Source organism: Schistocerca americana, chromosome 3, assembly GCF_021461395.2.
Source record: "Schistocerca americana isolate TAMUIC-IGC-003095 chromosome 3, iqSchAmer2.1, whole genome shotgun sequence".
NCBI lineage: Eukaryota > Metazoa > Arthropoda > Insecta > Orthoptera > Acrididae > Schistocerca > Schistocerca americana.
In genome coordinates, this window is record NC_060121.1 from 312,512,957 (window position 1) to 312,540,220 (window position 27,264).

The following is a 27,264-nucleotide window of genomic DNA, read 5'->3' on the forward strand; positions in this document are numbered from 1 at the left end:
AGGTTTCAACGTTAGTAATAACGTCTTCTTCAGAACACAAAATATTATTTAAATGCTTGCCTAAAACAGGCCACGTCCTAAGTCAACTTTATAAAACCTGATGCACAACCATAAGGTTTTGTCACTTCTATTAAACAAGCCTTAGCAAATTCACTTTAAGCCCGTTGTGTGGGTCTCGTCGTGTGACTCGACGAGGCCCATACAACGGGCTTAAAGTGAATTTGCTAAGGCTTGTTTAATAGAAGTGACAAAACCTTATGGTTGTGCATCAGGTTTTATAAAGTTGACTTAGGACGTGGCCTGTTTTAGGCAAGCATTTAAATAATATTTTGTGTTCTGAAGAAGACGTTATTACTAACGTTGAAACCTAGGTAAACGATAAAGTTAACCTGCAACTGTAGGCTGTATATTCTTATATATACAATATCAGTTGCTGTCGCTGCATAAAAACGTTAAAAATTAGGATTATTGAAAGTCAGATTGCGTTGGGCTAAACATATTGTGTGTCAATTTGGTGATGATCAGAATAAGCAAAGAGAAAACTGTCTGAGTACGTTGAGTTTTGCTCAGCTGTTTGAAAATCAAATAACGTAGACGTTTTCCAGCACAGTCATTCTTAATTTTTCAGAGGGGACGTTCCACACTTTGCAGCGATGTTTACGCTATTTCGAAAGTTGAAACAATGAGGACAAGTCGTGAGTCGTGCCTGGACGGCTCAGTCGTTAAAATATGTGTCAAGTAAAAACTGAAGTCCAGCGTTAAAATGTATCTCTGGATCAGCAAAGATAAGAGAGTTCAATTAGCGCGTTCGAGCATCTGGCGGAAAAAATTTCTTTTTCCAAACAAATATGTGACGCTGAGTGAGGCTGCGAGATAAGCACTTTCTCCGTTGTTTACACAATCAATGTCGAATGAAGGTTTGCCAGTAATCGGGCGATCTGCGTTTCATCAGCAGCTACGCCTGACCTTGGGTCACACGATCGGCGACTAATTCCACGATAATTCTGAGCGCTGTGTCCCACGCTCCGTCGCCCAAGGGCGTCCGGAACCGCTATCAGCGAGTGTCCGTGACAGCGCAGCCCTGAACTTGTTTTGACACTGCATGGCAGAAACGTACCCGGCTCCACGCCAGCGCAAACTTCTCAGATAACGTCTCGCTCAAGGATCTCTCGTCAGACGTGAAATAACCGCACGCATTCACAGCATACAGGAAAGTCGCACTTTTTAATTGCATCACTATTAGTCTACTCATCTCTAAATCCTGTTGGTGTTGCTGTAGTTGTTGCTGTTGTTGCGATACAGGGTGGTGATCCATGGGAAGTAGTACATTTACATTTGTTAATCGTAAGCTTTAGCGTATATTTTCAACAATATAACTTATAAGACCTTGGGGAAGATCAGTTTGGATTCCGTAGAAATGTTGGAACACGCGAGGCCATATCGACCCTACGACTTATCGTAGAAAATAGATTAAGTAAAGGAAAAAACGGTGTGCTCCAAAACACCTGTACACGTATCACCATTGTGCCCTTTAAACAGAGATGCCACAGACCACCATCTCTCCTACTTTACAGAGCAGACAAGCCTCCGAACCCCACGTTCTGTAAAGAGTCGTGGACGTCCAACTATTTAGTGCCTAGTGGTAGTTTCACTGTCCTGCCTCTTTCCCTACATGCTCACGACAGTACCAAGTCAACATTCGACCAGATTCGCCGTTCTCAAGACACTCGTTCACAGGCTCTACACAATAAAAATCTGCTCTTTGTCGAAGTCACTTGTCTCGTTGGATTTCCCCATTAGCAGCCAATATCTTCGCTAGAGTGGTCCCCTCATCCGCGTCTGCTCCGCTTACATACTTTTGTTACCGCGTCACGTGCTCGCAATGCCGCCAGGCTGCATGCGACGTCGCGGTGCTCAGTAGTTATAATGTTTTGGCAGATTAGTGTAGGTGTATTCTTTGAAAAGTACATCACACAAATGGCATTAGTCGTGTGCAATGTATTACTAAAGATGATCGCGGAGGCTTCTCATTACGTTCTCAAACATTTCTTGCGCAACGATCTCTACCTCTCCCAAGCCGCCGTAAAAAAAAATTTTGTTCTTCAAATGACTCCACAGAAAAGATGATGGGCTGAAAGATCAGGTGATCTCGCCGGCCTTGCGATATCACTGAACTGATGTGGGAAGTGACGTCTCATTGCATTAATTGAATTACGGGACTTATCAACTGTTGCCCCATCGTGCTGAAATCATGTCGCATAGACGGTAATTTCCCTGTGCTTTGGGGGGAAGAAATTGTTAACCGTGCACACCGCTCGGAATTGACACTCCCTGGCCGGCCGTTGTTTTTAATAACATATGGCCCAGTGATTCCACTGGATTGTCCAATAGCACACTAAGACGACGTCCTTTAGCCTTCTGATGAATGAGCTGCGGGTTTGTGTCGGATTAATATGGGAGATTTTGTTTGTTGACAGACACATTAAAATGAAAGTTTAGATCATCAAGCATCACAAGACTTGTCAGAAATGCGGCATCCTGGACAGATCTGTCCAGTGATGTTGCATAGAATTTGCAGCTACACACTTTGTCTCCTTGTCGTAACTATTGATCCACTTGAAGCCTATAAAGACATAAAAGTTCAGTTTTCTGCAAACACGTGTGACGGATCTGTAACGTTCTGGAAAGATGACAGACATATCATTGTAGGCTTCGTTTCAGAACAGCAGGAACTCGTCTGATTTTTTCCGGCATTTAAACTGTCACTTCAAATTCTTTAGGCTTCACAACCCGTCTTACGCCATTGTTTTATCCACCTGGATATTTTCCTTCAATCTGGGACAAGGAAATGGTGGTCTCTTCCAATGAGCATTGCACGTTGGACAAACGCAACGCTCTGCTCACAGTAGGTGGTCTCTTCCAATGAGCATTGCACGTTGGACAAACGCAACGCTCTGCTCACAGTAGAACCCCACCTGCACTGGACAACTTTCCATGCTGAACTGAATAGCAAACTCGGTAGATGGGTGCGAGCCCAACTGCATGCTGGCTGGATGGCCAATTGAATATATACTATTTCTCTTGGTCCACGCTTTATGATTCGCCCCAAAAGAACAAATTTCGGCAAGATCACCGAGCAAGGCGCAGCGGCCTGGGAGACACTGACACCTAATGTAGGGAATCGTGGTTCATATTGTAGCACCACAGTGCATTAAGGGCAGTTTTGTCATATCCAAATTAATATCAAAATTAATCATAATCAAATGCATATCTCAAGTCATCAGTGTAGTTAGTTTTCGGTAACTCTTTAGATTTTAAGACAGAATTTCGATGTATTTCGAAGTATCAGTAGAGACCGGAGAGATACGCCACTTTATTACCCGCGAAGGCGAGCTGAAAAGCAATGGCTCCGATTTTTTAAAATGTGAAACCTCTTATATAGGTGGAAGCATCACAACCATGGGTGGAAGCATAAGCGGCCAAAGACACTAGTAGCTAGGGCATAACCACCTATGGCAAGCTAACGTACACCAACAAGCGACAAACGTCGGAAAGCCCCTGCATATCAGCAACGTTGACTGGAAATTACCAGCTTCTATTAGAGCCGACCAACAGGCCACCGCAGGGAAACCGACGAGCTCGCCCATTCACGCACAAACAGATCATCACCCTACACTGTGCCTCCAATATATGACCTATCAGACACAAAAACGATGATAAACTCAACTGTAGCAGGTTGCTGACTATGATCGAGAGTTCAACACCGGCACCCAGCGGCAGTCGCTGAGCAACAGCACGCGCACAACGCCAAAGGTATCGACATGCCTGATACCCACTACTAACAAAGCCTACCCTTGCATGACCTATCGCTGGCAGCAAGACATTCGTTACTGCTCTTACCACCCGACCTAACTATCGCAGAGGTGTTTTTCCCTTGGCTCTAGCATTCGCATTTTTCCCCCTGCCATTCAAACCGCTACCCTTTGCTCGACTTCGACACAATCTATCTCCAGATGAGGGCGCATTAATGGTTACCCTTAACCGGATGTACGCAAACATCGCAGTACCCACATCCTGCGACACCTCACTCCAGTGGAAACTAACCCTTATGCAGAGATGCAGTAGACCTTTTGAGATGGCCATCATGCCAGTGTGGGCGTGGAGGGGCTCCACATCTATTAATAAAATCTTATATCTTTTTAAATGAAACAAATTTTATTAACATTTTACAGCTTTATTCTTCATGTTTACATATTTATTTTCCAACATAGTCACCCTGGTGACGAGCATATTTCTCCCAACGATAGACCAGTTTGCTGATAGCGTCACTGAATAATGTTCGACGTTGTTGACGGGGCCACAACCTCATCTCTGTTTGAACCGCCTTATCACTAACAAAGTGAAGTTCTCGCCAAGGTGCTGTTTAAGTTTCGGGTACAGATGAAAATCGGTTGGGGCCAAGTCGCGACTGTATAGAGAATGACCCATGACTGCGAACCAAACGCGTCGGATTGCTGCAGATGTCGCAGGTCTCGTGTGTGGTCTGGCATTGTCGTGCTGAAGGAGTGCTTCGAATTCGAGCTTCCAGTTTTCTGAGGGTCTCGCAGTAGGCTACTTTGCAAAGTTTATGGTGGTGCTTTTAGGCATGGATTCCAAATGTACCACGTCTTGAACATCCCACACTGTGAGTGCGCCTGCTGATGGCATGTGACTGAACTTTTTTTGGCGTCGGTGATCCTTTGTGGTGGAAACCATTGAAGCTCTCTTGTATTCGGAGTCAAAACGGTGAACGCAGCTTTCATCACGTGTCACAACGTCGTTGAGCAATCCATCATCATCAGGCTCAAAACCGAAAAGAAATTATGTTGAAGATATTTAATTATTGATAGGTTCGGAATCGCTTCTGCTTCGTTTCAGGAACGAGCATTGGAGGCACCCGCCGTGCACATTGTTTGCTATACCGCAGTTCTGCAACGATGGCCGGTACACGCTCTCGTCATATGTCACATTTGCCTGACAACTATTCAACCAGACGATTTTCTGTGATGTTCGTCAACCCGATTCCGATGAGTCTCGTCGGTTGTCGTACGCGGTCGTCCTTCAGAGCTCTGTCACACACGTTTAGGTTAGCACCACCGTTTCCTTCATTATGAGCACGAAAAACCCAACGTCGCACATTACTGATATCGAAACAATCATCACCGTACACATCTTTCATTTTTTTTATTTATTTATTGTTCTGTGGGACCAAATTAAGGAGAAGTCTCCATGGTCATGGAACGAGTCAATACATGAAATTATAATACGGTATTAGAAACAGATAAAATGATACATAAAAAAACATATTCAGGTGACAAGTCGTAAGTTTAAATAAAGAAAATCAACAATGTAACACTGGAATTTGCTTAATTTTTAGCTCTTCCAGGAGCTCCTCGACAGAAAGGAGTGAGCCATTAGGAAACTCTTCAGTTTATACTTAAAAGAGTTTGGGCTACTGCTAAGATTTTTGAGTTCTTGTGGTAGCTTATTGAAAATGGATGCAGCAGAATACTGCACTCCCTATCTGCACAAGAGTCAAGGAAGTGCATTCCACATGCAGATTGGATTTCTGCCTAGTATTAACTGAGTGAAAGCTGCTAACTCTTGGGAATAGGCTAATATTGCTAACAAAAAGCGACATTACAGAAAATATATACTGTAAGGGCAATGTCAGAATTCCCAGACTATCGAATAGGGGTCGACAAGAGGTTCTCGAACTTACACCACATATAGCTCGAACAGCCCGTTTTTGAGCCGAAAATACCCTCTTTGAATCAGAAGAATTACCCCAAAAAATAATACCATACGACATAAGCGTATGAAAATATGCGAAGTAGACTACTTTTCGTGTTGAAGTGTCACTTATTTCAGATACTGTTCTAATGGTAAATAAAGCAGCATTTAGTTTCTGAACAAGATCCTGGACATGGGCTTTCCACAACAGCTTACTATCTATCTGAACGCCTAGGAACTTGAACTGTTCTGTCTCGCTTATAATATGCCCATTCTGCCTGATCAAAATATCGGTTCTTGTTGAATTGTGAGTTAGAAACTGTAAAAGCTGAGTCTTACTGTGATTTAGCATCAAATTATTTTCCACAAGCCACGAGCTTATTTCATGAACTACATTATTTGTTACTGTTTCAATATTACACACAAGATCCTTCACTATCAAGCTGGTGTCATCAGCAAACAGAAATATTTTTGAATCACCTGTAATACTAGAAGGCATATCATTTACATAAATAAGAAACAGCAGTGGCCCCAGCACCGACCCTTGGGGAACGCCCCACTTAACAGTGCCCCATTGGGACTGAACATCACTACCACTCTCAATATTGCGGAGAATTACTTTCTGCTTTCTGTTCTTAAAGTAAGAGGCGAACCAATTGTAAGCTACACCCCTTACTCCATAATGGTCCAACTTCTGCAGTAATATTTTGTGGTCAACACAGTCAAAAGCCTTCGTTAAATCAAAGAAAACACCTAGCTTTCGCAACCTTTTATTTCATCCGTCCAAAACCTCACAGAGAAAAGATAACATTTTCAGCTGTTAAACCATTTCTAAAACCAAACTGAACATTTGACAGCAAATTATGTGAATTTAAATGCTCCAGTAACCTTGTATATACAACCTTCTCGATAACTTTAGCAAACACCGATGGCATAGAAATAGGTCTAAAATTGTCAACATTATCAATGTCTCCCTTTTTATAAAGTGGCTTCACTACCGAGTACTTTAATCGGTCAGGAAACCGACCACTCCTAAAGGAAAAGTTACAGATATGGCTAAGTACTGGGCTAACATACATAGAACAATACTTCAGTATTCTGCTAGATACCCCGTCATATCCATGAGAGTTCTTGGTCTTTAGTGATTTAATTATTAACTCAATCTCCCTCTTGTCAGTATCATGGAGGAGCATTTCAGGTAAAAGTCTCGGAACACTTTTTTCTAAGAGCGCTATATGATTCCCTGTTGGGATTAGGTTTCTATTTAGTTCACCTGCTATATTCAGAAAGTGATTATTAAATAGTGTACATATATGCGACAAACACAGACATTCCCACTACGCACTGATCCTATATCCTCGACCTGTCTCTGCAGACCAGCCACTTCCTTTACGACTGACCATATGGTTTTAATTTTATCCTGAGACTTAGCTATTCTATCTGCATACCACATACTTTTTGCCTTCCAAATAACATTTTTAAGCACCTTACAATACTGTTTGTAGTGGGCTGCTGCATTTAGATTTTGACTGTTTCTAACGTTTTGATATAATTGCCACTTTGTTCTACAAGATATTCTTATCCCTCTAGTCAGCCACCCAGGCTGCCTGTTTGTGCTAGTACCTTGTTTTGAACGTTCTAACGGAAAGTAACTTTCAAAGAGCATGAGGAAAGTCTTGAGAAAAGCATTATATTTATCGTCTACTGTATCAGCGCTATAAACATCTTGCCACTCTTGTTCCTTGATAAGGTTTACAAAGGTCTCTACAGCAACTGGATCAGCTTTCCTAAACAGCTGATGACTATATTTAACACGTGTTGCAGCACAAAAACCTTTTAGAGTTAAAATTTGTGCATCATGATCTGAAAGGCCATTCACCTTTTTGCTAACAGAACGCCCTTCTAGTAACGAGGAATGAACAAAAATGTTGTCTATGGTTGTTCTACTGTTCCCTTGCAACTCTCGTTGGAAAGAATACGGTTTGCATAAGATTATATGAATTAAAGAGGTCTACCAGCATCCTCTTCCTTGCACAATCACTTATACAGTTAATATTGAAGTCACCACATATAACTAACTTTTTGTATTTCCTATAAAGTGAGCCAAGAACCTCCTCTAGCTTTAGCAAAAATGTTGTGAAATCGGAGTCTGGGGATCTATAAATAACAACAGTTAGAAGTCTAGCTCCGTTAAATTTAACCACCCCTGCACAACATTCAAACACCTCTTCAGTGCAGTACTTTGAAACATCAATTGAGTCAAATGTGATGCCGTTTTTCACATACATGGCTACTCCCTCACACCGCAAAGAGCTCCTCGAAAAGCTGCCAGCCAACCTGTATCCTGGCAAAGGAAGCCTCTGAATTATCTCCTTATTTAAGAAGTGTTCAGATATACCAATAATTTCAGAGTCAACATCTATAAGCAGTTCACTAACTTTATCTCTAATACCTTGTATATTTTGATGAAATATACTAATTCTCTCATTACTCGGATACCTAAGCTTTGTCAAAAGTGGTTCCTTTGTTAGAGAGACTTCCCTTAAGCAGGAATACCTATCAACTGACTTCAACCTAAAAAAGGTGCAGCTCTAGCACCCACTACTGCAGGAATTTTCCCATGAGTGATCCCACCAACCCCACCTATGCTGTCACCTATAAGCTTTGCCAACCTCCCCTTCCCATACCTGTTGAGGTGCAGGCCATGTCTAGTGAAACCCATCCTGCTGATAGACGCCACCGACACCACTGAAATGTGACCCATGCTTTCTGTCATCAGCGCACCCCCATGTCTCATGTTATTACGCCTGACGGCTGTATTAATATGAGGCCGATCGTGACGCTGAAACAGTTCCACGAAATGCACATTCGTGTTGCCAGTCTGAGTGGCTATCTTTTCCAGGTCACCATCTATGTTATACTCCCCATCCCTATCAATACTATTACCAGCCCCACCCACAATCACTACCTGATCCTCTTTAGTAAAATCCCTACATAACCCCCCTATGTTAAAAGTCACCTGAGTCAATCCTGCATTAGGCTTCACAATGCTGGGGACCTGGTACTCACTCCCCAGCACTTCCTGCAACTGCTGGCCTACACCTCTGCCATGAGAACTACCTAACAGCAGAACCTTCTTCTTCCTCTTCGACTTTGCAACTGTTCTAGCCACCGTAACTACTGAGGTCTGCTGCATACTTCCTACATCTACAGCTACTAGAGATTCCTCTCCACTTGACTCTGACAATTGGTCATATCTATTGTAAACACCAATAGTAAAACTATCTGAAAATCTTCTTCTATGGATCTCAGTTAGAAGCACATTTACTGCGGTTGGAAACTCGATTATAGCACACTGTTTCCCACGCACCGACGTAGTTACGTTACACACCGCCATGTTACACGTTACAGTTCGGAGCCCTCCAGCGGCAGCGGGTGGTAGCTTGTGTCACCGAAGCGAGGGAGTCGGTCGAGTAATATGTACAGCATGTCATACCTCAACTGATATGAAGAACAGAGCGAAAAACTCGTAGCCATTACGTTTCAGCATGCCCTCGTACATACCGAACTAATCTCACATATACAAGTGTTGGAATTTAAATAGTGGCAACTATTTATTCACAACCGATACAAAAGACATGTTTATACCTGTTACTGCCATTCAAAGTAGTCACCAGCGTTGTGTAGAACCCATTGACAGCGATGTGGAAGGCGTAAAATACTGTTAGCAGAGCCTGTTCTGTTGATGGTGCGAATGGAGCGGTCTACTGCCTGTCGAATCTCTGGAAAAGTTCTGAAGTGAATGCCACGAAGTGGTTCCTTCATCTTCGGAATCAAATCAAAATCACAAGGGGATTATGGTGGATGGTACAGTATTTCCCAGTCCCATTCAATCTTTTACCATTTTTGCTAATCTTTTCCTAACATCGAACACACTTCATAATGTAAGTCTGCTGACTTTCGTGGCCGTTGTCTCTAAAGTTAAAATCTTCTGGGTTGTTAGGCCTCGTCATATTTCCTTCTAAAACAATCGACGTTTCGACCCCTCTGTTCTAGCAATAGTGGACACCGTAACCCTGAAGAATATCCCAGCAGAGGGGTCGAAACGCCTATTATTTTAGAAGGAAATATGATGTGCCTAACAACCCAGAAGTTTTTAACTTTAGTTACAATCCACAATATCTTTTACATATTCTGGGCTTGCTTTGTCCCTACTATTTTTTCCCTCTCCCAGGTTAAGTATTCCTAAATGCCGTAGGGGATGTCCCACTCACATGTCCCTTGTACTGGTATGGGTCTTCCAAGACTCCTTTCCTTAGTTATTCTGTTTAGTACTTCTTCACTTCTTACTTTATCTGCCCACTTAAGTTTTAAGATAACAGCACTTCCAGTTTCCTCTTCTCCGGGTTTCCGATGGTCAAGGTATCACGTCCAGTACATTGGTGTTCTCTAGACGTACACATTTAACCTTCTCAGTCCTTATCTAGCAAATACGTTACACACAAATTTTATTTTTTTCTAGCTCGGGTAACAATCTAAACTCGTTGTTCCTGATTGTAGCGTATACTTTACACCAAGTGCTTGCAGTACTTCCGCTTCTGCGTGTTTCCAAAAGGCGGCAGTATCTGCTTAAAAAAACTATTTACCGCAATGTCAGTATGTCTTCGAGAAATAAAAGTAATTTCTGTTCGTTTATTGCAATTTTGGATTAGAACGTGTTTAGAGCATGCAGTAATATGCTAATATACCCTACACTGTCGATTGAGCAAATGGCTCTGAGCGCTATGGGACTTAACTTGTATGGTCATCAGTCCCCTAGAACTTAGAACTACTTAAACCTAACTAACCTAAGGACATCACACACATCCATGCCCGAGGCAGGATTCGAACCTGTGACCGTAGCGATCGCGCGGTTCCAGACTGTAGCGCCTAGAACCGCTCGGCCACTCCGGCTGGCTCGAATGAGTGATTGTTTATTTCATCGCACCAGTACCATCAAATATGATTTTTCCAACGTAGCACTGAGGCCTACATTCGGCAACGACCAACACCTTCTCATTCCACTGGCACTATTTTTTTATAATTTTTAGGGTTTTATTGCTGGGTTTTCTCAGTATTGCACATATTTCTGTTATTTTCTAACATAAATAGTATTCACTTTGAACATGTTCTAAAATTTTGGTGACTCACACCAATGTGTTGCATTTAGTATTCTAATTATATTTTGACCCATAACAATGGACTAACCACCAATATCCAATATAAGCTTTCCATTCACAAAATTTAAGCTCTCCACTGGGAACGTTATCTTGTTCCTCATTTTCACATTAACACACGATGTTATCAGTAGAGAACGAAACTATCTTCGCCTGCATCAGTCTACTCCAGATACCTTCCAATCTTCGGTCATCCTGCGTTATGTTGTTAGCAATACGGTACAACTCTTTCACATCTTCCACTATTCTGTCGTCCCCAATTTTGGTGTTTAGCACGTTGCTGTTCTCACAAGGGCTGCTCTTCATTATATTTATGCTTCACTATTGTTCTGTGAAAAGTAAGCTGCCCATTGGTTTCAACAGGTCTTCTGAGTTTCTAGAACACGGTACGGAAAGTAACCACGCGAATCTCTTTTGAGACAGTCGGTAACGATGTAGCGAGGGTAACTGTGATTTAGGACGTCGATGCTGTAATTCCAGATGCCTTCAATCATCCCCTTGTTGGCGCTTTATATCCTTCGGAGTGGAATCAAAGCTTAATTCAACCAGTAACCCAAAATCACCAGGCAACTATAGGCCCATCAGCATATTAACTGCAGTCTAGAGCCTTGGGGTGCATTGTTCATAAACAGCTGACGAACTATCGCAAAACTTATAATATGCACAATAAATGTCAATCAGCTAACAGATAACATCACAGTATAGCAACTCCATTGGTCAAAGTGACTGACGACACCAAACAGGTTATGGTCAGAGGCGACAGTTTTAACTCTGCTTGATTTCAGCAATCCTTTTGATACGGTTGATATCGATACAGTACTTATTAAGATGAAACAACTGAATTTCTCAAACAGCTACCTCAAAAACAGATGTCAATGAGTCGTCTCTGGGTCGGAGAAGTCATCAAGGAAAAAAAAAAGTGTACTCCCTGGAATCCCCCAGGGTTCCGCCCTTGGGCCATTGCTTTTCGTTGTATATAAATGATATTTCACTTTCTTTACTCTTTCACCTGCCACTTACATACTGACGATATCTAGTTGTAAGTAAGTGCCAGCCCTAAGAACACTTCTGCGGTTGCATTAGGTACGAATGATGACCTTCCCTCAGTATCACAATTGGTACAAAATCTTTGTCTTAAACTAAACACTAAGAAGTAAGAGGTCGTCCTAATATCTCAGTGATTGATGAACAACGGACATTTTTGTAAAAAAGTCTCTCAAATACTTGCCAATGATATCCAGTTATCATTTCGAAAGAAAAGTAAAAGACTTCAGCATTATCTTGGATGAGCGTCTAAAGTGGGAAGAATGTTGCTGTTTGCAGGAAATCTGTTTCCTACCTATATGCAATCCAAAAATCCTCCTGAAATCAATAATTAGTCTAGTCTTTAGTTCTGCCAAATGTTTGGTACTGTTATGTAGTTCAACAAGACACAAAAAGTGAAAATTTTTAGACGACTCAAGATAGCTATGAACGCTTGCGTAACATATGTTTGCGACATTCGGTTGTTTGAGCTAATCAGTCCTTTCAGTACGCAGGTTGTATGTCACCAGGTGTCGGTGTGATTTCCACACACTCTGTTTACGTCATTGGCTTCTCAATCACTGGTAACCTCAACTCCTCTCCTCACATACGAGATAAATGTCGTCATTTCATAGCTACAGTACAAACTCTGAAACGTCCAGCATTTTCACTGTAACTACGCTCCATACTAAATCTTTCGGTCACCCTATCTCCACTTCAGCCACACGACTGTGGAACAAATCACCCTGTAATTTGCGTATTATTCAAAACCACTCTGCATTCAAGAGGAGATTAAAGTTTATCTCTTACAATCGGCGCAGCTTCATTCTCTACGCTTTTCTTGTCCCTTTCTATTTGGAACTTTCCTTTTTATCTGCTATTCTTACAATATTATTTCTCGCTCTTCCTCTGACCAGGCGCTTCTTCTCGACATTGATTCTCGTCATTCGTTTCTGTTACATATAACTTATCACATTCGACAAAAAAGTAATGAGGAAATTTCCATCATCATTTTTATCATAGAAATTGTAATGCTTACTGTGTGAGGAATTCTGATTAGATGCAATCCTCCCAGTGAAATGAAGGGATAAATAAATATTACAAAAACCGCAATCATTCAGTTGCCCATAAATAGACCATACCTAAAAATCCTGAACATAAATGTACGTAGACATTTGAAGTAAGATTACGAAAATGACACTTTAGACCAAACGCAGTGTCCCAAGTGAATCTCCCGGATCAAAACTGAATGACATTCAACTTAATGTGAATCTCTGGTGAGATGGCCTTCCACCTCAACTAGCAGCGCCCCCTTTCAGAAATGTGCCAACAGTCTTCCATCAGAAAAGCTGAAGCAGATGTTATAATTTCAGTTAATTCGTGTTTCGAGATTTTATCCGAAAAATTGATCAACGGTTTGCAGCATCGTTGGTTTCTCATTCAGTGAGTGAAGAGCAGACAGAACATGGAGTGAAAATTTGCAAGGAACTCCAGGTACAAGCGGACGATGACGCAACGTTCTTGGAAAAAGGCCTTCGCGGGAGATTACTGCTGGGTTTACGACTGCGACATTGACACAAAATTCGCGCTGTCACGGTGGACTGGCAGAGGAGCTCACTACCCAAAAACTGGTACCAAAATGATGATCACATTTTTTTGTCTTACAATAATATTCTGTACTTTGAATTTTTTTTTCTCTAGATCAATCAGGCAACCGTCATTAGGTGTTTTTAAAAGGTTGCACGGAACGACTGGCAAAAAGAAACTAGCCACGCATGTGGCAAGACAGCTCAAAATTGCTTCATGATGGCAACGTGCATACTCACTCGGTTTTGTCAGTCTACGAGTTCTTTTTGTTATGTTTCCGTACCTCTATCTGTAAAAACGGAACCCTTACGGAATAGCTTTGTTCTCCGTCCGTTTCTGCATGTCTGACTGTATGTCCGTCCGACTGTTAAGAAATCTTCTTCTTAGGAGCGGGTAGACGTATCAGTTTCAAATTTTTGTCACATACTAGGATGTACGGAACCCTGCCAGTGTAAAAAAATTAAGCTTCGAAGTCAGTGCAATCGAAACATACCGCCATTTATGTCACCGATTTTGAAGTTGCATACTCACTCATGAAAACCAACAGGGTAATTCACATTCATCTAGAAGCAAGAAATTTTGCAAGAAGCAAGCTTTCACAGTACAAGTAAAGGGAAAAAAATGCGAAAATTGTTAATTTGTAATTATACACATGAATACAATCTTTTTGCGATTACAACGGACATCGCATTAAACAAGTCCCTGTAATGCCGACTTTATACAGGATGGTTGCGAGACCTCTGCTGTTCAGTATAAAATGTCAAATCAAAAACACCTTTAGCTTCTATATTTTAAATTTTATTTTTTTGTTGCTACTAGTTTCGACGTTACACTATGCCAGCTCCAGGCTCCTGACCGACATGTAGGAAGAATACCATCTCTTGTACAATCGAAATAGGGGCCAGCTACAGGCATTGACATCTGTAGACTTCCCTTTAACTTGAAGTGATGAGCGTAGGGAGCTACCAACGACTGTATGCTGTATGTAGGGCTATTTCGATTGTAGAAGGGGTGGAATTCTTCCTACACATCAGTGAGGGGGCCTGATGATAGCGTAGTGTAGCGCCGAAACCTATAGCAAAAATAAAATAAAATTTGAATGATAGATGCTGAAGGTGTTTTTGATTTCACATTCTATTGCATTCATCGTCCGTCAAATGCACAATACAAAAACATTACTGCACTTATGCAAAAACTGTTAAGTTGTAATCATGTTTTAGTAAATAAATAATAATATTCTATCAGATTTTCTCTCTTTACGTATACTGAGGGGTCCAGAAAAATGTAGATACTCTTTGATACTCAATATTAATGGAAAAAATTGACGTACCATGTCTGGAGACCATGGTGGGTGCTCAACAGCTCCTCTTCGACCTATCCGTCGTCCAGGTTTCATCCAAGTAGGCTCTCTCACATCTCTGTGATAATGAGGCGGAGCGTTATCCTGTTGTAGGTAAAATCTTTCATTTCCAAACACCTCTCGGAAGGCAGGTAAAATCGATTTTGCAGCACATGAAGATGCGCATCACCAGTTAAGATATCTTCATAGAAGAATGGACCAGTCAAACCGCGCGATGACAAACCACACCACACATTAATACCCAATAGAGTAACATGGAAATTTTGGGAATTTGTGGTAAAGATTTATGGAACCAAACTGCTGAGGTCCTCGGTCCATAAACTTACGCATTACTTAATCTAACTTAAACTACCTTACGCTAAGAGCAACACACACACATGACCGAGGGAGGATTCGAACCTCCGACTGGGGTGATTAACATGTTTATCCACGTGAACGTGAGGATTTCCGTAGCCCATTAGGTGCAGTTGTGGCGGTTTACAGTGCCATTCAGTTTGAGATGCACTTCGTCATACCAGATAAGCATCCTTGCAAACCGTTCATCCTCGCGAGGCATGCCTTAAAGCACTCGCAGCACTCCATACTTCGATGCGGTTTGTCCTCGATCATAGACTGCAGCGATCTTGGAATGTACACTTAAGATTTTGCAGCCTTTAGAATTCGTCGTATGCTTCATCGGCTTACCCCGCTTTCATGTGTACGCTGTTTTATAGAAATTTCATCGATATTCCAAAGATATTAACTATCAAAAAGTGTTTACATTTTTCTCGTCCCCTCCGTATAAAATGAAGTAACCTGCTCGCTTCTTTTTGTATGTCCAAGCTAGTCTCAGGGATTACAGTAGAGGTTTTGATATACTGTTGGAATTCCCATGAGTGATATCTTGCCAGTATCGATACAGGAACAGGCAAAAATCATTGAGATTCTCAATTTCTGGGATGGATGAATTAGGTATATACCTAATTAAGTTGGTAAGGAACCCTCAGTGTGAGCGTCGTAGTCACATTTGGCCTCCCGAAGCCACTTTTCACCTCACACCTCGCTCACTGATACTTCTTTGTGTTTCTAAAATTTAAACCGATCGACTGATTCGTCAAGGGCACTGAAGAATCTTTGAAAAACAATTTTCTAATATTGCATGTCGAAACAGCCGTGGGACAAGTCTGCGGACAGATGAGGCGGTAGTTTGAAGGAGACAAGCACAAAATATACCCTGATAAGCCAAAACATTATGACCACTGACCACCGCGACGTTGGTGGCGTTACGGGCACGTGACGCGGTAACAAAAGTATTTAAGCGGAGCAGGCACGGACGGAGGATCACCCGAGCGCAGACATGAGCTACAAATTGGGAAATCCATTGAGCTAAGGGACTTTAACAAAGGGCCGATTATTATTACGCACAGCGTGTGAACGAGTATCTTGAAAACGACAAATCTGGTCGAATGTTCACGTGCTATTGTCGTGAGCATCGTGGCAGTAAAACTATCACTAGCCGCTAAATGGTTGGACGTGAGGTTCGGAGGCTTGCTGTTCTGAAAAGTAGGACAGACGGTGATTTACGGCATCTCTGCCAAAGAGCATAACGCTGGGGCACGCGCAAGTGTTTTGGAGCAAACCGTTCATCGTACATTGTTGAACATAGAGCTCCGCAGCAGATCACCCCTACGTGTTCACATGTTGACCAACGACATCGTCAACTACGATTGCAGCTGGCACGGGAGCGTCGGCAGTCAACCGTCGATCAATGAAAACGTGTGGGTTCTTCAGGTGAATCACATTTTTGATGCACTAGGTCGCTGGTCGCCTCCACAAACGCAGCGCGCCACGGACGTAGGCTGGTGGCTGCGAACCTTGCAAGACTAGCGCTCCTGGAAGAAAGGATAGTCTTGCAAGTTTCGCAGGAGAGCTTCTGTGAAGTTTGGAAGGTAGGAGACGAGGTACTGGCGGATGTAAAGCTGTGAGGACGGCGCCTGAGTCGTGCTTGGGTAGCTCAGATGGTAGAGCACTTGCCCGCGAAAGGCAAACGTCCCGAGTTCTAGTCTCGTTCCGGCACACAGTTTTAATCTGCTAGGAATTTTCATATCAGCGCACACTCCGCTGCAGAGTGAAAATCTCATTCTACGGTAGCACGATTTTGGCTCCGAGGCACGGACAGTTGTATTGCTGAAGGAGACATCGCCGTCGAGGAAGACATCAAGCATGAAGGGATCAGGTGGTTCGCGGGCTGTCAGCGTCTCTTCGAAAGGCCGCGAAAGGCAAACGTCTCGAGTTCGAGTCTCGGTCCGGCACACAGTTTTAACCTTCCAGGTAGTTTCGTGCTACAGTAGTTTGAGGACAATTATAGTTAACTAACGTTGACTTCTCGGCGACCAAATTCGCCTGATGTGAATCCTATAGAACCCGCCTGGGTCGCTATCGGGCGTCATCACCGCGTACGTAAATCAGTGGCCCGTTATTCACGCGAATTACATAACCTTTGCGTAGACATCTAAGGCCACATACCTCCACAAACCTACCAGTAAACTGTCGGATCCATGACGCGTAGAATCAGTCATGTATTTCGTTTCAAAGACGGACAAACAAGTTATTAAGCAGATGGTCATAATGTTCTAGCTGATCAGTGTAGGTTAGACGAATCATTTTTTTAAAAAGTGCCCTAAATTTTTGAAGCACATCTCGCAGGTAGTTCCCAGAAGCCATATCTCGAAAATTGTTATCTCGAGTTCCACTGTATAAGATGTGCCATGACTTTGCAAAGCCTTTTTCACTGCGCGATGTTCGGTATGGGTAACTCGTCGAAGCGATATTTGGGACTCGGCCCACTTCCTGTGGGCGGAGTGTCTGCAAAGGAGAGGCACGGTTGCCAAGCAACGGAGCAGCGCCGCGGGTTAAGGTCGGGTCAAGGCGACGCCCCACTGGGCGGTCGTTGCTGCTGCCAGCGCACTGCGCACGCGCTACTCTCTCCAAGATATTGCGCCGTTTCGTTCTAACGATCCCCAACAACACAGACGTCGAGAAATTTCAAAGAAGTCCAGTGGCTCCTAGTGTAGAGCGTCATTTAGGTACGAAGTTGTCATCTTCCACATCAGGTAGTTCCCCAGCTTCTGTGCAGGCGTGACATCATCGCACAAAGTAGTGTCACACACGGTTTTCTTTGAACAGTGTCAGACGTAGTAAGAATCCTTGCAGTAGGCTGTCACCAGGAACGTCAGGCTCCTGTAGACACATTATCCCTGTAATGATACACGCCCCCCATGCAGCCGTGAAAATAAAAAAGATGGCAAGGACATGAATTCCGTGCGCTGGTTTCCCTGTACTCTGGGCAGGGCGAGAACGGCAACCTTTCCAGGCCAAAGCCCCGCGCTCATTCTCGTAGCAGCCCCCAGTAGGACAGAACATTGGCGCCTACGGGCATCAACGAGCGGTAAAGACAAGTAGCTGTGGTGTCACAGCCAGCCACCACACTTGCTAGGTGGTAGCCTTTAAATCGGCCGCGGTCCATTAGTATACGTCGGACCCGCGTGTCGCCACTATCAGTGATTGCAAACCGAGCGCCGCCACACGGCAGGTCTAGTCTAGAGAGACTCCCTAGCACTCGCCCCAGTTGTACAGCCGACTTTGCTAGCGATGGTTCACTGTCTACATACGCTACCATTTGCAGAGACGACAGTTTAGCATAGCCTTCAGTTACGTCATTTGTTACGACCTAGCAAGGCGCCATAGTCAGTTACTATAAGTACTTCAAGAATGTATTATGAACAGATAATATTGAGAATCATGTACCGTCAAGAGCGATCTTAATCATTAATGGATTAAAGTTAAGGTTCAAACTAATTACGTCCGCTTTCTGAATTCTCATTCCTTGCCATGTTCCAGACAGCACGTCAGTATAGTTCTTCCCTCCTCACGCCAGCCTGCGTGAGCTAAAACGCGTGCATTTCGGCCTCCACTCGTAACATGGTGTTGGCTCTTCTGCTAACACAAAAGTAGCAGTGCCGTCAATGGTAGGTAGTTTAGGGTGAGTGCCAAATACTGTTCAAACAGAGGTAATTTCTAAAAACGTTGGGGACGTGGCAACAAAACGATTATTGGTTCAAATGGCTCTGAGCACTATGGGACTTAACATCTGAGGTCATCAGTCCCCTAGAACTTAGAACTACTTAAACCTAACTAACCTAAGGACATCACACACATCCATGCCCGAGGCAGGATTCGAACCTGTGACCAGACTGAAGCGCCTAGAACCGCTCGGCCACCAGCGGCCGACAAACGATTATTCACGTTGCTGTGTATAATGTATGAGACTGGCGATGTACCATCAGAATTTCGGAAAAACATCACCCACACAATTCCCAAGATTGCAAGAGGCGACAACTGCAAGAATTATCACAGAATCAACGTAACAGATCACGCATCCAAGTTGTTTACAGGAATAACATACATAAGAATTGAACAGAAAACTGATCATGTGTGTTATATGACGATCAGTTTGGCTTTAGCAAAGGTAAAGGCACCAGAGAGGCAATTTTGACGTTGAAACTTCCTGGCAGATTAAAACTGTGTGCCCGACCGAGACTCGAACTCGGGACCTTTGCCTTTCGCGGGCAAGTGCTCTACCAACTGAGCTACCGAAGCACGACTCACGCGCGGTACTCACAGCTTTACTTCTGCCAGTACCTCGTCTCCTACCTTCCAAACTTTACAGAAGCTCTCCTGCGAACCTTGCAGAGTGAAAATTTCATTCTGGAAATTTTGACGTTAATGTTGATATTGGAAGGAGGACCAAAGAAAAACCAGGACACGTTCATATGATTTGTGGTCTTGGAAAAACCGTTCGACAATGTCAAATGGTGCAAGATGTTCGAAACTCTGAGAAAAATAGGGGTAAGCTACAGGGAAAGGTCGGCAGTACACAGTATGTCCAAGAGCCAAAAAGGAACAAGAGTGGACGACCAAGAACGAAGTGCTAGGATTGAAAAGGGTGTAAGATGGGATGTAGACTTTCACCCATACTGTTCAGCTTATACACAGAAGAAGCAATGACAGATATAAAAGGGAGACTGGAAAATGGAGTTAAAATTCAAGGTGAAAGGGTATCAGTAATAAGATCCGCTGATGACATTGCAATCCTCAGGCAAAGTGAAAAAGAGTTAAAGGGTCTGTGGAATGGAATGAACAGTCTAATGAGAACAGAATGTGAAACAAGAGTAAATCGATTAAAGACGAAAGTCATGAGAAGCTGCAGAAAAGAGAACAGCGAGAAACTTAAGAATTGGGGATCACGAAGTAGACGAAATTAAGGAATTCTGCTACATAGGAAGCAAAATAACCCATGAAGGGCGGTGCAAGAAGGACATAAAAAACAGATTAACACTGGCAAAAAGGGCATTCCTGGCAAAGAGAAGTCTACTAGTATCAAACATACGCTTTAATTTGAGGAAGAAATTTTTAGGAATGTACGTTTGGAGCACGGCACTATATGATAGTAAAACAATGAGTGTGGGAAAACGGCAACAGAAGAGAAACGCCGGCTGTTCTGACCGAGTTTTTCCAGGTGCTTCAGTCCGGAACCGCGCTGCTTCTACGGTCGCAGGTTCGAATCCCGTCTCGAGCATGGATGTGTGTGATGTCCTTAGCTTAGTTAGGTTTAAGTAGTTCTAAGTCTAGGGGACTGATGACCTCAGATGTTAAGTCCCATAGTGCTTAGAGCCGAAACTTCCTGGCAGATTAAAACTGTGTGGTAGAGCACTTGCCCGCGAAAGGCAAAGGTCCCGAGTTCGAGTCTCGGCCCGGCACAAAGTTTTAATCTGCCAGGAAGTTTCATATCAGCGCACACTCCGCTGCAGAGTGAAAATCTCATTCTGAAAACATCACCCAGGCTGTGGCTAAGCCATGTCTCCGCAATATCCTTTCTTTCAGGAGTGCTAGTTCTGCAAGGTTCGCAGGAGAGCTTCTGTGAAGTTTGGAAGGCAGGAGACGAGGTACTGGCAGAAGTAAAGCTGTGAGGACGGGGCGTGAGTTGTGCTTGGGTAGCTCAGTTGGTAGAGCACTTGCCCGCGAAAGGCAAACGTCCCGAGTTAGAGTCTCGGCCCTGCACACAGTTTTAATCTGCCAGGAAGTTTCATATCAGCGCACACTCCGCTGCAGAGTGAAAATCTCATTCTGTGCTTAGAGCCATTTGTACCAAGAAGAGGAACGAAGAATTTGAGATATGGAGCTACAGACAAAGGGAAGGAATGAGGAGTCTCTGTGCAGAAACGGCGAGGAAAGCGATAAATGGAAAACACTGACGAAGGGACTGGACGATAGGACATCTGTTAAGATGGTTCAAATGGCTCTAAGCACTATGGGACTTAACATCTGAGGTCATCAGTCCCCTAGACTTAGAACGTCTTAAACCTAACTAACCTAAAGACATCACACACATCCATGCCCGAGGCAGGATTCGAACCTGCGACCGCAGCAGCAGCAGCGCGGATCCGGACTGAAGTGCCTAGAACCCCTCGGCCACAACGGCCGGCGTTAATATACCTGGGACCAAATTCCACGGTACTACAGGGAGCTGGAGAGAGTAAAAACTGTAGAGTAAATAATTGAGGACGTAAGTTGCAATTGCTACTCTGAGATGAGAAGGTTGGGGCAGGCAATGAATTTCGGGTGGGCTGCATCAAACCAGTCAGAACACTGATGACAAAAAAAGAAACAATAAATGCAATTAAAGATTACGAGGGGGAAATAGAAGCTTCAGATCGAGACAAGATTTTAATGTAATCAGATTCTGAAAAGTAATGTCAAAAGTAGATAGCCTGGGATGATAGTCTCCTTCTGATTGGTTGCCGCGCGGGGTAGCCGTGCGGTTTGAGGCGTCTTGTCACGGTCCGCGCGGCTCCCCGCGTCGGAGGTTCGAGTCCTCCCTCGTGCATGGATGTGTGTGTGTCGTCCTTAGCTTAAGTTAGTTTAAGTTAAATTAAATAGTGTATACGCTTAGGGAACCATGATCTCAGCAGTTTGGTCCCATAGGACCTTAACACAAATTCCCAAATTCGATGTAATTGGCTGGGGCATCTCAAGAAGACCTTACCTAACCGAACGAACCATCTGTCTGTGTCTCCCTCTCGCATTCAGCATAGATGTAGTGAAGTTCACTCCTCATTTAGGTTTGGTAGCGTTCACTTCTATTGGAAGCTTGGCTGACAAAAACTGAGGTGAAGAGACAGATTTGTTACCCCTACTTGGCAACTGACAGCGGTTTTGGCACTTGTTCCCGTCCACAAAGCTTAAACATCATTTATCATTCACCTATAGTTGTCACATGTTTGTGCAAAGATTTACTATGGGACATGCGTTGTTACCAGGAACGTATTAAAAATGCTGAATCTTCTAATACTGTTGTAACGTTTGTAATTGGAGTCGAGATCTTTTTCTGGGTACGCGTTAGACTCGAGTATTTGATCTGGAATCTCTGTCGGATAATTATACGATGCGATTCAAAATACCTACTACAGACTTTTAGGGGCTGTAGAGGGGACTTAGTAGATGAAGTTCTGATGAGGAAATGTACCGTTCGGATCACTTTCAATCCTCCCACTTCACGGTGCGCGCGCAAACTGAAAAGGGAGCTGATGTAATGACATCACGTAAGACCTCAGTCAACTACATTAACGGCTACGAGGAACTCGCACTATCTAAACTAGGAGGGTCGGCTGTGGCGCTCAGCCGACACGCTGCACTCTCGACTCTCTAGGGGACGTCCTTAGTCACATAGAAGAGAACCAGAGGACAAGTGTTCGAAACATTGCCCGTGGCATGTGCTCCTACAGCACATAAGTCAGAACGCATTGTGTCCGCTGTGTGGATACCGTGAAGTGGGAGATTTGAAAGTGATCCGATCCTCAATCTGATTATACGTCGAAACGGTACATTTCCGGACATGGGTTTCGTTATCAGAACTGCATCTACTAAGTCCGCTCTACAATCCCTAGCAGCCTCTAATACCAATTCTGAATCACAGTTTCTATTCCAGTTGAATCTTCCCAGTGCCTCCAGGAGTTTTCCAATTAAACCCCCTCCTCTTGCAGTTCTTGCACAGTGTATTTGCTATTACTAGATGAAATTTATTGGAGAACTCAAGTACTCTTCCTCCTCTCCCATTCCTAGTATCGAGCCCATATTCTCTCATAACTCTCTGTCTTCCTTCCCCTAGTATAGCGTTCCAACCACGCATGATTACTTGATGTGCGTCCCTCTTTACATAATGAGTTACGTGTTCTATGTCCTTTTGCGTTTTCTCCATCTCCTGAAGTAATTTTATTGGTGTTGGTTTCCCGTCGATTCTGATGAGAATGATTCCATGATTGACCTGCTCACTGTAACCCACTCTGCCCTACCTTCCCGCTCATAACTTCGTAATGAATCTCACTCCACTTTTAGCATTTCTTACTGCTTTTGGTATTACCCCATATTCGTCTGACAAGAAATCTTTATCGTCTCTTCATTTCACTTCATTGAACTCCACCTGTATCTACTTTGCGTTTACCTTCTTAGATGTTCTAGTTTCCCTGCCACATTCATGTTTCTGACATCTCATGCTCCGTGTCGTAGAATGTTAACCTTTCGTTGATTATTCAGTGTTTTTCTCATAATCAGCTTCTCCATTGCAGTCCTCTTCCGGAAATCCGAATGGGGAACTAATCTAGAATCTTTTGAGAACGGAGTGATATCATTACTCTTTTTTACGATTACAGATAATGTGTGTTGTGGATACACATCATGTGTCCTTAACGCATTGACATCAATTGTCTTCTACGTTTTCATCCCTTTGATCATTCCTGGTCGTTCTGCTTTTATGGACAGTATCGGACACTTAGAGCAAGGAGGTACCTTGAACCTATATCCGTTCGTCCACCCTCTTTGATACAGCCTGTGGCCGAATGAGGATGATTTCTTATTTCGGAGGTCAACGAGCGCCAATTCTCTTTTTGATATACAAAATTTAAGCAATGGCTGGGATCGAACCTGGGAGCCTTTGTTTCTCATTAATGACGCTTCTCCTAACCTGATATCACTGACTGCACAACTAAATTTGAAAGTAAGCTTAAGAACGTTCCTTCCCGATAAATATATCCATGTGAATTGTAAATTTTCACTGCCGGAAATGTCACAATTGATAAAATGTTCTGGGCTACTAAGCCGTGGTCGGATGCATTTCACATTAATGTGAATTAATTGTAACTACATATATTCCATAGAAGATTTTTGGTTATAAACTTGTGGCTTAATTAGTGCGGAAGCTTCACCTACTTAGAAGTTACTAAGCTAAATAGTCTTCAAATGGTTCAAATGGCTCTGAGCGCTATGGGATTTACCATCTGAGGTCATCAGTCCCCTAGGACTTTTAATCTAAGGACATCACACACATCCATGCCCGAGGCAGGATTCGAACCTGCGATCGTAGCGGTCTCGCGGTTCCAGTCTGAATCGCCTAGAACCGCTCTGCCACAGTGGCCGGCTAAATAGTCTTCACACGTAAACAGCACGCAGGCATACTTAAATCGAAATGGAGAAGTTAGTCTGTAGATAGAATCGTTCCATGTCATTATACAGGGTGTTACAAAAAGGTACGGCCAAACTTTCAGGAAACATTCCTCACACACAAAGAGAGAAAATATGTTATGTGGACATGTGTCCGGAAACGCTTCCTTTCAATGTTAGAGCTCATTTTATTACTTCTCTTCAAATCACATTAATCATGGAATGGAAACACACAGCAACAGAACGTACCAGCGTGACTTCAAACACTTTGTTACAGGAAATGTTCAAAATGTCCTCCGTTAGCGAGGATACATGCATCCACCCTCCGTCGCATGGAATCCCTGATGCAGCCCTGGAGAATGGCGTATTGTATCACAGCCGTCCACAATACGAGCACGAAGAGTCTCTACATTTGGTACCGGGGTTGCGTAGACAAGAGCTTTCAAATGCCCCCATAAATGAAAGTCAAGAGGGTTGAGGTCAGGAGAGCGTGGAGGCCATGGAATTGGTCCGCCTCTACCAATGCATCGGTCACCGAATCTGTTGTTGAGAAGCGTACGAACACTTCGACTGAAATGTGCAGGAGCTCCATCGTGCATGAACCACGTGTTGTGTCGTACTTATAAAGGCACATGTTCTAGCAGCACAGGTAGAGTATCCCTTATGAAATCATGATAAGGTGCTCCATTGAGCGTAGGTGGAAGAACATGGGGCCCAATCAAGACATCACCAACAATACCTGCCCAAACGTTCACAGAAAATCTGTGTTGATGACGTGATTGCACAATTGCGTGAGAATTCTCGTCAGCCCATACATGTTGTCGGGACAGCTTCGTTCTGGAAATCTGTCTCGATACAAACGTACCGCGCCACTGCTATTGCCCCGTGCTAATCCATACATCAAATGGGCATCTGCCAACTCCGCATTTGTAAACATTCCACTGACTGCAAAACCACGTCCGTGATTAACACTAACCTGTTGATGCTACGTACTGATGTTCTTGATGCTAGTACTGTAGAGCAATGAGTCGCATGTCAACACAAGCACCGAAGTCAACATTACCTTCCTTCAATTGGGCCAACTGGCGGTGAATCGAGGAAGTACGGTACATACTGACGAAACTAAAATGAGCTATAACATGGAAATTAAGCGTTTCTGGACACATGTTCACATAACATCTTTTCTTTTTTGTGTGTGAGGAATGTTTCCTGAAAGTTTGGCCGTACCTTTTTGTAACACCCTGTAATGTATGGTGCAAGTGACTCATGAAACTCACGTAATTATTTACCTGATTAACTAACATCTTCACTCTAGAGAGGCAGCATTGGCCTATACGTTTACTTGAAATACTGGAGAAAGTGACCTCATGCAAAGAGACCTTGAATGTTGTTAAGTCTGCATTTCATTTCCAGAACTCCGCAACAACCGTCTGTCGCCATTTATAGGGATGTGGCCTCCCTACACGGAGTCCTCTGTTTACTTCTGGTCACAGACCCATATGGCAAGTCTTGACTGGTGCGTGTGTTGCGACATAGCTGCATGTAGGAATGGTGACTCTTTGAGCTGTGGTAGCAGGCGCTGCTACAGTCGAGCAGTGACTTATGTTACTGAAGAAAGGAAGATGAGGGTTAAACATCCTGTCGATACAGAGGTCATTAGAGAACCGAGCACAAGTTAAGACTGAGAAGAGTTAGGAAGGAGCCATTCCAGCGTTCGCTTCGGGATATTTAATGAAAACACTGAAAATGTAAATCTCTTCCCGAATGCGAGTCCAGATTATAAACCGTTGAGGCACTTAGTTCGGTTTATATCACTGGAATCAGACGTAGTAGTTTGGTTGGTCCATCAGGTCTCACTCTGATGCTTTACACAAGCGCGGTGTAGCGTATAGGCAACAAATGTAACGTAGCTACAACAAATATTGCCTATGTTCGTCTGTGAAAATGGACTCGATAAGCAACCCGAGCTATCAGTAAGTGGAATCTAACCTGCGTAACATTGTGTCCGTGTTGTCTGAGTGTCAGTTTCACAGTCATTTAAGCCCTCAATAGATCGTTACATGAAAAACTTAAAACTAACATTTTGATAAGTTATCTGACTGCGTTTTTTAATATGAATTTACAAGTGATACAGAATCTGGCTTGTGCAACGGAATTTACTGTATTATAGTACATGACATGTTGTGGTGGGTCAGTGTTTCTGTTTTGCCCTAAGTTTTGTACACACCGCTGTAGATGACTGCCTTTTTCCATCTGGTTTAAAACAATTCGCAGCAGCATGCAGCAGCAGCGGGTAAAGCTTATTGTTCCTAAGAATGGAAATTTGGAAAGTTGTGATAAGGACTATGGGACCAAACTGCTGAGCTCATCGGTCCCTGGACTTACGCACTACTTAATCTAGCTTAAACTAACTTACACTGTGACAACACGCACACCCATGCCCGAGGGAGGACTCGAACCTCCGACGAGGGGGAGCCGCGCGAACCGTACAAGACGCCTCAGACCGCACGGCTACCCTGCGCGGCTCCTAAGAATGAATTTGATAAAAAGGAGTTTGTTGGGTCTTGTTAACTACTAAATAATTTGCGAGAAGGGATTTCATAAATTAAGTCTATTTAAAACTTCAGAAACCAATAACAGACAATGTCAGTTACAATGACACAGGTATCAATAATAGCTGAGTGACAGATTAACAAATTATTTCAGTTTCGAAGTTACATTAACATTTGATTAACACAGCATTTATGTATTAATTATATGTGCAGAATTATT